This window comes from Alligator sinensis, unplaced genomic scaffold, assembly GCF_000455745.1.
Source record: "Alligator sinensis unplaced genomic scaffold, ASM45574v1 scaffold1377_1, whole genome shotgun sequence".
NCBI lineage: Eukaryota > Metazoa > Chordata > Crocodylia > Alligatoridae > Alligator > Alligator sinensis.
Genome location: NW_005842585.1, coordinates 156,159 through 170,646, shown reverse-complemented (window position 1 = coordinate 170,646; position 14,488 = coordinate 156,159). Strand labels below are relative to the sequence as shown.

Genomic DNA, 14,488 nt, shown 5'->3' with positions numbered 1-14,488 from the left:
GGAGAGAGGCAGGGGAGGAGTCTGGATCAGCCTGGATACGCCCCTCATTAATACTCGTCCCCTTAGCATCTGCTCCAGGTTCAAAGCCCCAGCATAGGGCTAGCATCTTATGTAATTTGGTACACACTAACAGCAGGCCTCAGCCCACCAGGAACTACTGAGACATACAGGCTTATTTGTTACATAGGTGCAATGTGCCTAGTCTCATCCAGAAACTACAAGCCCCCTTCAACGGTTAGAGGGAAGCCAGTAACTGTGTAACAATTAAATTCTTGGGACAACAGATGAAAAAACAGAAACGGGAGTTAAAGGTGAATAACCAGGGCTCCCAGGGGCACACCAAGCAGAAAACACCAGTTAGCCCCCACTGCCCCTTGAACACATCTAAGGACCTTGTGGATCTCACCCAGTGAAACCCTGCCCAGAGACATGCATGTACAGCCGCACAGAAGCCTGGGTTCCCCTGGCCAGTGCTGCCTTTCTGGTCTCTTTCTGCCTCATTCTGGAAAGGAGTATGGTGACTGCATCTGATTCCACAAACCGGGTTGGGAGCGGGCAGGAGAGAACGCAGCTTGTTCAAACAATGTGTCTGATACATGCTGCCTGATTTTTCCCCACCAACCTTGCACCCTGGGGAAGGCTGGAACAAAACAGAGCTCATAACCTGAACACACACAGGCCAGCTGCACCAGGAAAGAATAACTGTTGTCCTTCTCCTTCCATGTGTTCAATAAACTTAATCAGTAAAGCATGTCTTTCAGAAGACAGGGTGACACCCCCACTCTCTACCACAGACCAGGCAAGCGTGATTAACTGTAATGGGGTGGGATTTTTTTTTTTTTGAAGAGCTCAGCCCTAGCCAGCACTGCTCCCATTAGTCAGTGGAGCAGAGTTTGGACTATGCCACTGCTTTTGAAAATCCTGCCCAGAGGCAGGAATAAAAATCTCCATTACTTCTTCCACTGGCCAGCAGAAACCCCTGTGGTTTCCACTGGGCACCTAACAGAAAAGATACATTTCAAGAGGCTCCCATAGACTGTGCACAAGACCCATTAAAGCTTGAGGCCTGTATTCTCTTCTGGGAGGAAGGGGACTATTGCTGTGCCTCTGAGAGGCTAAAAACCTGAACTCTCCGAACACTCCTGACCTCAGGCAAAGCACTTACTAAAGGCAACAGGTGTTCTGCTCAAGTCAGGACCAAAGAAGCTACTTTCCTGGGAAAAGGGGGTAGGCTTCACGTCCCTAGACTACTGCTAGCATCTTGCTGTATGCTCAAGCAACTGTGAGCACAGAACAGCTTGTGAAGTTGTCACACCCATGAACCTGTTACTGATGTAACACAAATGCCAGCTAGTTACAGCCTTATCCATGGAGTTTGCTGCAGTAAATCAATAGACAAATATAAACCTCAGCCTAAGCTTTCTCCTGCCATTGGCTGTTTTGTAGACTGACTAAACGCATGACCTCCTCACTCCCTCATTCTAAATCTTTCTGTCTTAGAGGGTTGCACAATGCTTTTAATTCCTAATTTGCAGCTTAAATAGGCCCGCCTGGCATGGATGTCAGGGTGAATCAGCAGAACAACTCTGCGTCTCTAGGTCAAGATTTTCAAAGTAGTAATTAATGGTTTCAGGAGCCTCAGTTTTTGCATCATACAACTGGAGAAACCTTAAGGAGCTTGTCTATAACTCACTGGTGGCATGTCCTGGCCAGAATGGGCCTCAGCCTGCCCCAACCATGCCCTGCCACCTGCATTCACGGATACTCCAGATCTGGAAGTCTGCTGGTGAGGATACTCAGGAATGTCTTTCTATGGCCAGTCTTGAAAGTATGTTTAAGAGCAGCTGCAGGGGAGGAACCCAGCACAGACTCATCAGTGAGCTTCCAGATTTGGAGTGTGCCTGTGGGCACAGGTAGGACATGCTCAGGCCCATCCTGCCTGGTACACACTATCACCATCACACCCATATAGACAGACCCCACAGAGGTCTGGCTTCCAGATGGCAGATGGTCTCTGAAAACAAAGCTTCTGTCAGAGGCATTTCATGGGGGAGAATTGAAATGCCCCAAAGCAAAAGTTACGTTTGAATCTCTGGGTTTCCTGTTAGATCCTAGCAGCAGAACTCAAGGCGCTACTGGCTTTGTCCTATGCTGGAAGAGGGAGCCCCCTGCTAGGATCTTGTTTTATGAAAAGAGCTATAGAAGTGACCCTCTTTGTCCTTACGTCAACCAACTGACAAAGAAGTACCACCCCTCACATGCCCTTTACCTAAAGGATACCTAAAAATGTTACGGTTTGCTAGGTCCCAACAATGGCATCCTTTTCACCCTTACACCTACCCTAAAAATAAGCATCTTGCAAGCAAGACCTTTTCCCAACCCTGTGGCCAACAGCAAAGGTTATGATGCGACTCCCACTGTCATGTCTCTCATTAATTGGTTTCCAGTCTTCTCAGACCACTTTTCTTGTTTGGGAGAGGAGCGTGCTCTTTCCCCTTTTCCAAATGAGCGTTCTTCTGCGTCCCTGACTTTATTGCTGTCATCCGACTCACTGCTATCACACTTAATCCTACCCAGTGAGTCACTTGTGCATCCTCATGCTGCAGCTGTTCAAGTGCCTCGAAAACTAATCTGAGACTCACAAGGCAAGTGGAAATAGCCAGGCACCCGCTTTGATCACCGGCTTTGCTGGAAAGCACCCCCTCCTTGAGCTTATTCACTTTGCAGCCTTCTTGTGGATCTCAGGATGGCCTGTTCAGACATCTCTCCCAGAAGTACTTCTGTATTTTCTAAAGCTTAGTTCCTTTCATGTGGCCAAGCTGCTGTTTAGTGCACAGCCATGCTTCACATAGAGATAGCCAGGCAGCAGACCTCTGAGTAGAGAGAAACCTGCTGAAGTGGTATGAATCCCAAAAATCCACACCTGAGGACAGGAGGGCGATCCAGGCTGACCTTGACAGGCTCAGGAAATGGGCGGATGAGAACCTGATGGTGTTCAACACCGAAAAATGCAAAGTTCTCCACCTTGGGAGGAAAAACCTGAAGCATGCTTATAAGCTCGGTAGTGCTACACTGGTTAGCACTACAGATGAAAGGGACTTGGGGGTCATGGTTGACCACAAGATGAACATGAGCCTTCAGTGTGATGCTGCAGCTAGTAAAGCGAGCAAAATGCTGGCTTGCATCCATACATACTTCTCAAATAAATCCCGGGACGCCATTCTCCCATTGTACTCAGCCTTGGTGAGGCCGCAGCTGGAGTACTGCATCCAGTTTTGGGCTCCACAATACAAAAAGGATGTGGAGAAGTTTGAGAGGGTGGCAGAGGAGAGCCATGCACAGGATCAGAGGTCAGGAAAACAGACCTTATGATGAAAGGCTGAGAGCCATGGGGCTCTTCAGCCCGGAAAAGCTTAGGCTCAGGCGTGATCAGTACATCAGTACAGGCTAGTAACCCATGTATAAGCTTGCCAGGGACCCTAACTATATGCATGTGCCCATATGGACTTGCTTTTGCTAGGTTTTTTTCCCCCACTTGTACTGCAATTGCATTTTTGCTCTCCCATGTAGACACCTATAAGTTTATCGGGGGTGCTCATCAGGATCTGGTGGAACGTCTGTTCACCAGAGCGCCCCAAGGGATGACAAGATCAAACGGTCACAAACTCTCCTGTGACCGATTCAGGCTGGACATAAGAAAGAACTTCTTCACTGTCCAAGTCCCCAAGGTTTGGAATAGATTGCCGCCGGAGGCGGTTCAAGCACCCACTCTGAACGCCTTCAAGACACATTTGGATGCTTATCTTGCTGGGATCCTATGATCCCTGCTGACTTCCTGCCCCTGGGGCAGGGGGCTGGACTCGATGATCCTCCGGGTTCTCTTCCAGCCCAAATGTCTATGAAATCTATGAAATTTTGTGGCACTCTTGTTCAGGGATGGTCTTGCTCAGGGCACTCATGCTCAGGTGGTCTTGTTAGCTGAACTCCCGAAAGCTGCAAACTTGCTAGCACCTCATTTCAACCTGAAAACTTCCTTGTTCCCTAGTACAAGGCAAAAGCTCCTTTCTTTCAGGAACCTACAAGTGATTTGATTATCCTCTCCATGGCTCTAATATTAAGACTGCAGCTCTTCTACTTGCATCTTTGCAAGAGTGCCCATCACTATGGTGTGCTGCATTATAGCCATTCTAGCTTTCCTAAACCTAAGGGGATTCAATGGCCGCTAGGGCTTTTAAATAATTTTATCACTAGATAGGAAGTCAGGGCTCATGGGTTCTATTCCCGGCTTTGACACTTGGCTCTGTGTGTCACTAAGTCACTTCCCCTTTGTATGTCTCAGTTCTTCCCTTCCAGCTTTATGAGTCTGTGTATACTAATGAAACTCAGCTATGGTTTTTCATAGACATTAGAGGCTGGAAGGGACTTCATGAGATCATTGAATCCAGCCCCCCTGCCAGAGGCAGGAAGTCTGCAGGGATCAGATGATCCCAGCAAGATAAACATCCAAATGCCTTTTGAATGAGTCCAGAATAGGTGCTTGCACCACCTCATGTTTGTGCACCTAACTGTTCTAACACTGGAGCAATCTTGAAAGGATCTCAAGGCACCCCAGGGTGCTGTTTCACCCTGACCGAGAATCACTGGGCTGCAACCATCTGCTTCCCAGGCCAGCGAAGCACAGCTGTCGCTGCCTAAAAGAATTGGACAATTGAATACCATTGAAAATAATGGAAACTGGGTGCCTAACTCTCCCAACAAATTCCTTTGAACCTCTGAGCAACCACAGGCAGCAATCACATTCCTGAAGGTTTGTACCAGAAAGTTTCTTTTCAAAGTGTTAAGGGTGGATCTGGCAGGAATCATCAGGTTTTGTTAAAACGTTCTTTACCTTAGCATGTGAGCAGTGTAGCACCCTTATGAGAAAATGCTGCAGCCATGTTGGTTGGAGATATGCTTCCTTTTTGGGGAGCTTCTGCAAACTGCTGGAGGCTTGGCGCTGCTTCAGCTAGGCTCTAACTAGCGTCAGTTCTTATTCTTTAGAAATTAAGCACTGGCACTTTTGAAGTCCTGTTCCTAAGAGAAATGATTGCTCAAGTGCTACTCTTGATCCCCACCCTCTTCCAGGACTAGCCTGTCTATGTAGATAAAACAAGTTATAGTAAGACATACCTAGGCTGCTCATCACTAATTTCTCTTCAAATGGGAAGCCAGCTCACACAACCCTGAAATCTCCTACTGCTTGACACACTGATAAATCCAGGAAGCCAATTCCAAGATATGAGTTTTTGAGCCTGAGTTACAGACAGAAAAAAAACCCAGAAGTTCACAGCTGGACAAGTGCCTGCCTCTATTTCTAGCATGTACAGTACTGTGTAAGCAACAGGCTGAGAAACAAGGTTGGTTTTTAAGTGTTCCAGAGTCCATCAAAGGAAACTTCAACCATATAGCCAACAGTGGATCGTCTGTGCTGAAATGCTTTCAGCAGTTCAAACAAATGCAAAGTACCAGTGCTCCTGACCAAAACAAACACTGCCCGTACATCTCTCCCTACGCCACGTGTTACTCAGGGAGACAAGGCATAGGCACACTGGAGAACAGATTAATGGTAAAAAAAAAAAAAAAAAAAAAAAATAGATTTGATTCATCAACAGGGCAGCCAAACCCACCTGGGCCAAAGTTGTTCTTTTTCCAAACAAACATGTAACCTGTTAAAAGGCTTCTATGGGCGAAGCAGTATAGAACAGAACTAAATTTCTGTATATTGGTCCCCAGCTGACAGCTGCTTGCCGGCCAGTGCAAAATGGCATGGTTCCTAGAGCATGGTTCCTAGCTCTGTTTTCAGGCACACACAAGATCCCATACCAGGAAGCACAAAAGGCCTCGCTAACATCTTTTCTCAGAGACTTGGTGCACAGAGTGAGAACTGAAGAGGCCCTTGTGAATAAATTCTCCTCCAAAGATCATTAGTGTCTTGGTTTGTGCAGATGGTAGTTTTGGTAACTGCTTTGGTGCAACACATACTCTACTAAAGTCTAAATGCAACATCATCCATCACCCTAGCGGACACAGCATCAGAACAGGACTCAGAAAAACCTGGTTTTTGCTTGGTTCTGCCACTGGCTCATATTTCTGCATCTCTGTTGCCATCTGTGGCTCAGTTTCCCTGTCTGTAACGTGAAGATATTGCCACCAGCTACCTTTGAGAACTGCTAAGGAAAAACATGCTATAGTAGATAGGTATAAATTGACTCAAATGGTTAATAGACAGATTGCCAAAAGACACTATAAAAGGTGAATTAATTTACAGCTGGGGTGTTTCTATTGGGGTCCTGCAGGGATCTGTTCCTTACCAAATGCTGCTCAATACCTTTACCAATGATTTGGAGGAAAAACTCAAATTGTTGCTGTTAAAATAAATAAATAAATAAATAAATAAGTAATAATAATAAAAAACCCAGCAGATGACCCAAGTGCCGTCAATAGCTATTGGAAGAGGTCAGTTATACAGAACATAGATCATATGGTGAACCTAATTCACTTAAGCAACACGTGTTTTAATGCAGTCAGCCACAAAGTCAGATACCTCAGAAAAAAGACAATTTTTTGCCTGACAAAAGGAGACTGAATCCTGGAACGCAACAAAACCAAAACAATTAGACAGAAAACTCTGTGAAGTGCAAAACAGAGCAAAAGCGAGCTTGTAGCGGTGTAAGCCCGTGAAACTCAAGAACAACTAGGAAAGCAGCATTAATGTCATATAAAGCTATAGGAAGCTCTGAGAGATGCTGGGGATGAAAAAGGGATGTAGCACTAAAAAGGGTTCAGAACAGAGCTACAAGAATAGCTGAAAGTCTGGAAAACCTGTCTTAGAGCAAGAGGCTCAAGGAGAAATGTCTATCACTTTATCTGCAAATAATGTTAAGAGGTGATGAGGCCAAGGCCTACAAGCACCTACATGGAGAAGGGATGTCAGAGTAGAGACCTGTAATTTAGCAGAAAAAAGGAGGTGGCTACGGGCTAAAGCTGGATGAATTCAGCCTAGAAAGAAAACAAGTACTTCAAGTGGTAGAATCTGGCTATGAGGGTAATTTACCCAAGGACACAGCTTCTCCATCCCTTGAAGTCTTTAAGACATGGCCAGTGCCTCTTTCAAAGATGTGCTATACAGCTGCACTAAGCCCAGAACATCCATTTAACATCAGAAGTGACAGTCTCTGCTCTGTGGTATGCAAGAGATCAGAGATCATAATGGTACCTTCTAGCCTTGACATATCTGAACCATGTGTATTACAGTAACACCTAGATGCCCCAACAGAGTTTGAGGAGCCCCACTAGCCTATGGGAGCTGTGTAGTCACATAGCAAGAGCCAGTCTCTATCCCAACTACTTTATTATCTAAATAAACCAGTGGCACTCTACAACCAACAACCCTAAAGCTAATTGGGCTGAAAGACTGGTGCAGGCTCAGTCCTCAAGCTGGATCTGGCATGTAGTATCAGTCCACAGAAAAACCCCATTTGCAAAGCATAATCTAGTGCACAGGGCCACATTATCTAGCCCACAGGGCTCCCCATGGGTCTGGTAATTTGGCAATAAGGGACTGGCAATTAATGTTGCCACTGCTACCCTGCTGCCAAATTTTTGGACCCTATGGGAGACCCGCCAGGTGGATGACATTGTCTTGTGGGATGGATTTGGCCAATGGGCTGGAGGTTGAGTACCACTGATCTAAGTCAGAGACAAAGGGTAGGAGAGGGCGGCATTCTGCTCAATGTTGCAGAGCAGGTCAGTGGCAGAGGCAAAAACAAGACTCACCTCTCCTGACTCACAGTTTAGTGCCTTAGCCATGAATTCACCACTTTTATCAGGCTAATGCATCATACACTTACTGGACAACTCTATTCTATTCTAAGAGGGAACTGGGAATTTTTTACATCCTTAACTGCTATAATTCCATTCCTTTCTGCCCCCTCTCTTCTTCATCTCTCTCTCTCTTCCCTTATGTGCCTTGCTGATTAAATGAGGAAAGAGCAAAGGATGCTCACTGTGATGTATGAGGGAGTGGTACTAAGCCTTCAATTATTTTCTGCTAACATGGTAGAAATTCTTGCTTAAGATATATACCCATGAATTATTGCTTCTGCTTGCAAAGAATTACAGAAGCAAAGTCATCCAGGGAACAAAATGCCAGAGCTCTATGCAACTTCAGGTGCCAGTAATTACTCACATGCTCAAAAATCCAGGGGAAGTTATTTGGTCAGGGACACGGAGACACGTTCACATCCAGAACTTTAAATCACCCAGGCCAGCCCTCCCGAGACCGTGTGCATGTTTCTCCGGCACATGGAATGTATGCAATTACAATGAGATGAGCTCTATAATTTCAAACACATTTCATGGCCTTGAGCCAGGCCGCTTCGTGCTGAGGTCCTGTCATATCTCACAAGCTAGAAAGGTCTGGCTAGATCTGTACCTGCTCGGGAGACTGTCAAGGGACACTTCCATGGGTCAGCAGTCAGCTCTCCTGGCTTGGAGATGTGGGGAGCCCAGACCAGGCAGCAATGTGAGAAGAGCATTGACTTTAAATCTTTTCTGAGCCAAAGCAGTAACAGCAAGGAAGGACTAAGTAGATGTGCTGTCTTTAAACTGACATCAACAGACCAGGTTCTGTCTGCTTACAGACCCTGATGGATGTGGTCACTACATCCCTTGTTTGACATTAAAATCAATATACTAACCCAGCATCCTTAGGGTGCTCATGGAAAATAAAACTGCTGATGGGTACTCTTGTGGCTTAATGAACAAGAAACATAGGCAGGAAAGCCCTGGTAAGGAGAGCTGTGGATTCCCCTGTGGTCTCAAGTATGTGCTCTCTAAACCCACCTCTCCAAGCAAAACGTGCAGACCAGTCATTTCTGGGCACCAGACAAATCGGAGTTGCTTCAGTGCACAGCAGCAAACTGCATGATAGTAATGTAACAACATCCTCTAAGACTCTGTTGATTTCAACAGCTGTGACGAAAAGAGGAAAAGTTTTGAGAAAATGGGGACAGCACTAAAGTTAAGTGACTGCTGCTGTTCCCTCCCCCACCCCACATACACAAATACACTGTTAACGAGGAAGCTCTTAGCAGGGTCACGCGCGTACAGTCTCGGGTGGCTTTAACAAGGCTAAACTGTCCTCAAAACTCTTGCAGGACAGAATACCACTGATCAGTGTCAGAAAGGTGTGGAGGAGGCTGAGGAGGAAAGGAGGAGTATTCCCTGCAAAGAAACCTGCCTCCTCTTTACAAAGTGCTGGTGTACACACAGAGCTCTCCCACCTGCTGACAGGACACTTCAACTCTGCACTTGCTTCTCCAGTGTGTTTATTCCACACCATTTACAATGGCCTGTGATAACCTCCAGGCTGCAGGTCAGGCATGTCCGAGCAAAACAGACACTTCCTCTTTAGTCTTTCCTAGCAATGAGGCTTCAGTTTGAGGTTGATGAAGTTAGTGGAAAAACTCACCAATTTCAAAGGGTGCTGAGTTGTTGCAAGTAATTTTCTTCTGGCATCATGTCTTCTGGCCAGTCAGCAACCATCCTGACTACTGCTGCGGACATTAGACTTTCAAAGGAGTCTAAAGCAGTGAGGTACAGTAAACCAACTGAAAGCCAACAGGTGCTCAAAGCCCATTGAAAACTGAAGGAGACTGGGCACAATAGTCTTTTAGGCTCCTTTGAAAACTGCACATGGAGGAATTGTCATGCTGGATCAGACCAGGGATTCACCCAGCCAAGTGTCCTGTCTCTGACAAAAGCCAGCACTGCATGCTTCAGGAGGTGAAATATCTTGTAGCAGGTAATTATAGAATAACCTGCCCCAGGGGAATTTTCTTCATACTTATTTTACAGCTGGAGCACAATATAACCCTTATACTTCTCTTTGCCCAGTACTTCCTGTTACCACCTCTGCTCAAACCCAGCCTTCCATCGTGTTCAACTTAATGGTTGAACTGTTCTGCCTTTGGCCTCTGCCCCAGGCAAATACTTCTAGGAAGTTCAAGCAAAAATGCAGTGACCGTTTCCAAGAATGAGGCTAGTGAGTTATGCCACCATCTAACAACAAATAAGTATGTAATACAGTGGTTTGGAGCATGAACCTGAAGTGCAGTGAGCAGGGGTTGTTTTGGGGTCATATGCAGATTACCTAGACAAAGTCTACCTGAAAGTTTAGCTGGCACACAACCCCACAATCCACCTCTTATGCAGCACTTCTTTGGGTGTGTCTACATGGGAGAGCAAAAATGCAATTGCAGTAAAAGTGGGGGAAAAAAACCCCAGCAAAAGCAAGTCCATATGGGCACACGCATATAGTTAAGGTCCCTGACAAGCTTATACACGGGTTACCAGCCTGTACTAATGTCTACACCATCACTTCTTACTTAGCATTGTAACTAGTTGGATGAAGGTGAGAACAGCTCCACCTTCGTGTTACTGTGAAGACCTCCTTCAGTGGTAGGACCTCCTCAGGGCTCTGCGGCCTACGTGGTTCTAGACCACTGGTTCCTGGACTGAATTAAAAGGATTAGGTGACTGCATGTAAAGGCTTAAGTGACCTGAGACTTGGCTGCTTCAAAGACCACATCTCCCATCAATGCCACACCAGCCCCATTTCATCTTCTGTAGAAAGCTCACAAAACAGAAGAAAAAAAAAAAAAAAAAATCAGGGCTGCTCAATTTCATGCAAGTTCTGAGGTTTTAATGATTACAGGATGGGCTAATTAGCAGCACACCCACAAATACTACACCAAAAACACTGCAGCTCTTTTCACTGTGAAACTCGTTTCTACCCTTTCAACAGAACTTTTGCTTCACAGAAGCACCCGTTGCTTAGCGAAATATTTGAAATCCAGCTGCTGCCGCCGAGTCCATGCACCAAGGTTGGTTACCACACTGGGAAAAACCTATTCAAGCTCAGCAGGGTTGATTTTTCTCACCTTCATTAAGTGCTTGGAGTCCTCCTCGCCATCTAGCTCATAACAATCTCTACCTTTCATTCATTTTAAATGAGTTGTCTTTAAAGCTGACAGAGAGAGAGAGAGAGAGAGAGAGAGAGAGAGAGAGAGAGAGAGAGAGAGAGGGAGAGAGAGAGAGAGAGAGAGAGAGAGAGAAAGGTATTTGTTCACAGAAGCAACATTTACCTGTGAGGCACGCCCCCGAACTGCTGTTATGAAAAGGCCAGAGACGCATTTAACATACAGGGTTTTTCTAAGACATTAGCCAACACGGGGATATATTTGCAGGCACAAAGAGCGCAAGGGTTGTCTGGTTCACGCAGGAAAGTCCTGGCTTGCCTCCCTGACTAGTGCCAACATCCATTATTATTTATTGGCTTCATAATTTGTACCCAGGGACCCCAACTGAGCTCAGTGCCTTTTTTAACTAAGCATAGAGCAAGAAACTCAAACCAGAAGTCAAAATGACACACAAAGAGGTGAAGAAAGGAAGCAGTGCTAGCCTCACTTCATAGCTGGGCAACTGAGGTCCAGAGAGACGAAGTTATTTGCTTAAGGACACACAAAGAGTTTGGGGCAAAGCAGGAAAGCCAGCCTATACCCATAAGCCTGTGGGCCAGTCTGCAAAACCCACAGTCCATCCTCCCTCTCTTGAGCATCTTAGGACCCATCTCTACTAACCCCCAGCCAGCCTTCAAATTCAAAGTCCTTGGCTGTAAGGAGGAAAAGCAATCTGTAAACTGGGACATCTCTCTTATTCCAGTAGTTTTGTAGTGTCTTGGCAGACCTGTGGTTATTAATTTAGATGTCCCATGTCACTGGGACTAAAATTGGAAAACAAAATAAACTTTCAGTACTTCATTTTATCCTTGCGTCTCACAAGAAAGTGACCCATTATCAATTACTGTCGGGCAAGCCGTAACTATTTCCTCAATTAGAATGCAGTGACAGTTCCAAAACACAGGAGAAGAGAAAAAGCCTTATCATGTGGACAATGACCAACTGAGAGGCAGACTCAGCTGAATCTTACACAGGGGAAAATAGCTGGTATTGGACAGCTCTTCAGCCGAGCAGACTGAGGCAGAATAAGATCTACCGGCTGGAAGTTGAAGCCAGTCAAATTCAAACGAGGAATAAAAATGGGGATTATATAGCGAGGGTAATTAACTACTGGAACAGATTACCATGGAGCGTGGTAAAATTTCCATCTCCTCGAGTCTTTAAATCAAGCTGGTTGCATGTCTGGCAGATACCCTCTGCCTCAGCCTCAGCTTACTGGGCCCAGCACTGGAGTCAGGAGGCAGAAGTTGCTGGCCTGTGCCTTGGCAGAGGTAACAGAGGATGATCCTCCCGCTCCCTTCTGACCTTCTAATCTCTGCAGGACTCTGCAGAGCTGATTTTATTCAGCTGAAGTTGTTACAGAATGTAAAAGTTAAGCCCGAGTGATAAATCTCTTAAGTTTATTTCAGGGCTTTTCATCCCTCAGAGCTCTCCAAGGATTCTTTGAACTGTTAATACGAGGATCCCTTCCACTCCCCCTACCCCACCCCACTCCACCTCCATGATGGGAAGCAAGCTAGGAAGAAAAAAAAGCTACTGCATCTCACTGAAATTACAGGGCAGATGAGGGAAGCAGGGCATGAAATTCAGACACCATGTTACCCCCTATCCTCCTAGGAAAAAGCCTGCAAGAACCCAGAAAGTCCTGAGGTATCCAGTTTCCATTTCATATAAAAGATAGTCCCTTGGGCAACACTGCAACCCCAAATACAGCACAGAGTCATTAGGCTTGGCACTGACAGAGGGCAGAATACTCCCTCCTAGAACACCAAGACCTCTCTTCCTTTAGGCTCTCTTAAGAGATGTCCCACATCAACATGGGCCAGTCTCTTTGCTGCTCAGTCTACAAGACCTAATGAATCTAGGGCTCCCTGGGCCAAGGCCAAGATACAGGCTAGGCACACCAAGTGCCAGAGCCTGCAGTCTGCATGAGCCACTCCACCCTGTTAAAGAGAAGGGTGGGTCAAACAGCTCTGTACCCTCCACTCAGACAGTGAGTTGGCACTTTCTCCATGTCTTTTAGCTCCTAGTGAACAGCCTTCCCTATTCCCCATGCCCCAACTCCCCTGCTGCTCCATGTGAATAGAATAAACATTGCATCAAATCAAAATCCCCCACTCTGTGAAACGGAAAATTAAAGACTGACCATGGAGCCAAGCTGAGCAAAAACCAGATTGGTTTAAGTCCTTCAGGATCCCAACTGCTGGTAAAAGGAACCCAGCTGCTTTTTCTACAGGAAAACAGCATACGTACATTTTTGCCTTCAGAAAGTACCGTGAAGAAGGAATTTGAACTCGTCTTTTAGACACTCATGCAGAAGCTGCAGCTCTCATCAGAGGCAGACAGCGCACAAAATAGCACTAAAACTTAACCTCAAAACATTTCTCTTGTGATTGCCAAGTGATCCTTTTTATCAACTAATTAACAACATTTCCATAATTAGGCCACGGAAAATGAAGACTCAGGAACGTTCCCATTTCAAACAAGAGCAAATCTGTTCCAATGCAGCTTAAAGTTCAGAGGCAGACAAGGTTCTTTGGCTAAATCCGATGTCTTTTATTAGACCAACTCAAATAGTTGGAAAAATTGTTCTTAGCAAGCTTTCAGGCACCCCCCCCCCACTTCATCAGGCTGAGAAAGCATCTGCACCTTTTACCAGCTATTCTCATTCCCTGCAGCCCCACCCTCTTGTCTCCCATCCTTTGACTACAGCTACATTAATTCCCCCTTTCCCCACCACACCTGCTGACCACCTCAATTTACATTTTAACTGACTGGCGTGCTTGCATATGTATTGGCCTCTGGCTGCTTTACCACTCCATTCAGGGAGAGCACAGACCATCTGCAGATGCTTCCTCAGCCTGACAAAGGGTGTTTGTACCCAAAAGCTTGCTAAGAAGAATTTTTCCAACTATCTGAGTTGGTCTAATAAAAGATATTGGATTCACCCAAAGAACCTTGTCTGCCTATGTCCTTAGACCAACATGGCTACAACCAACAACCCTTCAAAGTTCAGAGTTCATCTCTGGCTTTACAGAATACCTCAAGCTTGTACCAAATTTACCCCCATTTGTGCTGTGCAGCTGTCAGATTGTTAGATTGCCTTTTAAAATGGAGTTGTGCAATATCCTCTCCCACCTCTGTTTACAGAATGAGAGGCTTGTGGTGCTTACCCACCCTATATGAGTTAATATTATTTGTACTACAGTAGCACCTGGAGACTGCAGCCCCTCACACCATACCATGAAAGGCACTCTTTATCCCTCTCAGGAAGTTCTCCAGAGGCTGGAGAGGTGTGGTTGATAAGGCGCACAGTTGACAACCCAGCAGTCACAAGTTCAAGACCATAGCAGAAGCACTCATGGTGCAGCCATATCAGAGTCCAAAGAATCTGCAAATTCTGCTAAATACCTTATCACAAGGACAAG

The 14,488-nt window shown here is 45.8% G+C and overlaps 1 protein-coding gene across 5 annotated transcripts in view; it reads right to left on the bottom strand.

The window, feature by feature from the left end:
* LOC102384715 (zinc finger protein 385C) overlaps positions 1–13,369 on the bottom strand; it is a 225,075-nt gene extending 211,706 nt beyond the window's left edge. The window contains exon 1 of one of the 5 annotated variants that reach the window (XM_014524249.2): positions 13,314–13,369. The gene's annotated coding sequence lies outside the window, so the exon portion shown is untranslated. The remainder of the gene's footprint in view (positions 1–13,313) is intronic. The other 4 variants (XM_025214511.1, XM_014524247.2, XM_014524246.2 and 1 more) reach the window with 4 other exon arrangements.
* Between the last annotated feature and the right edge of the window lie 1,119 nt (positions 13,370–14,488).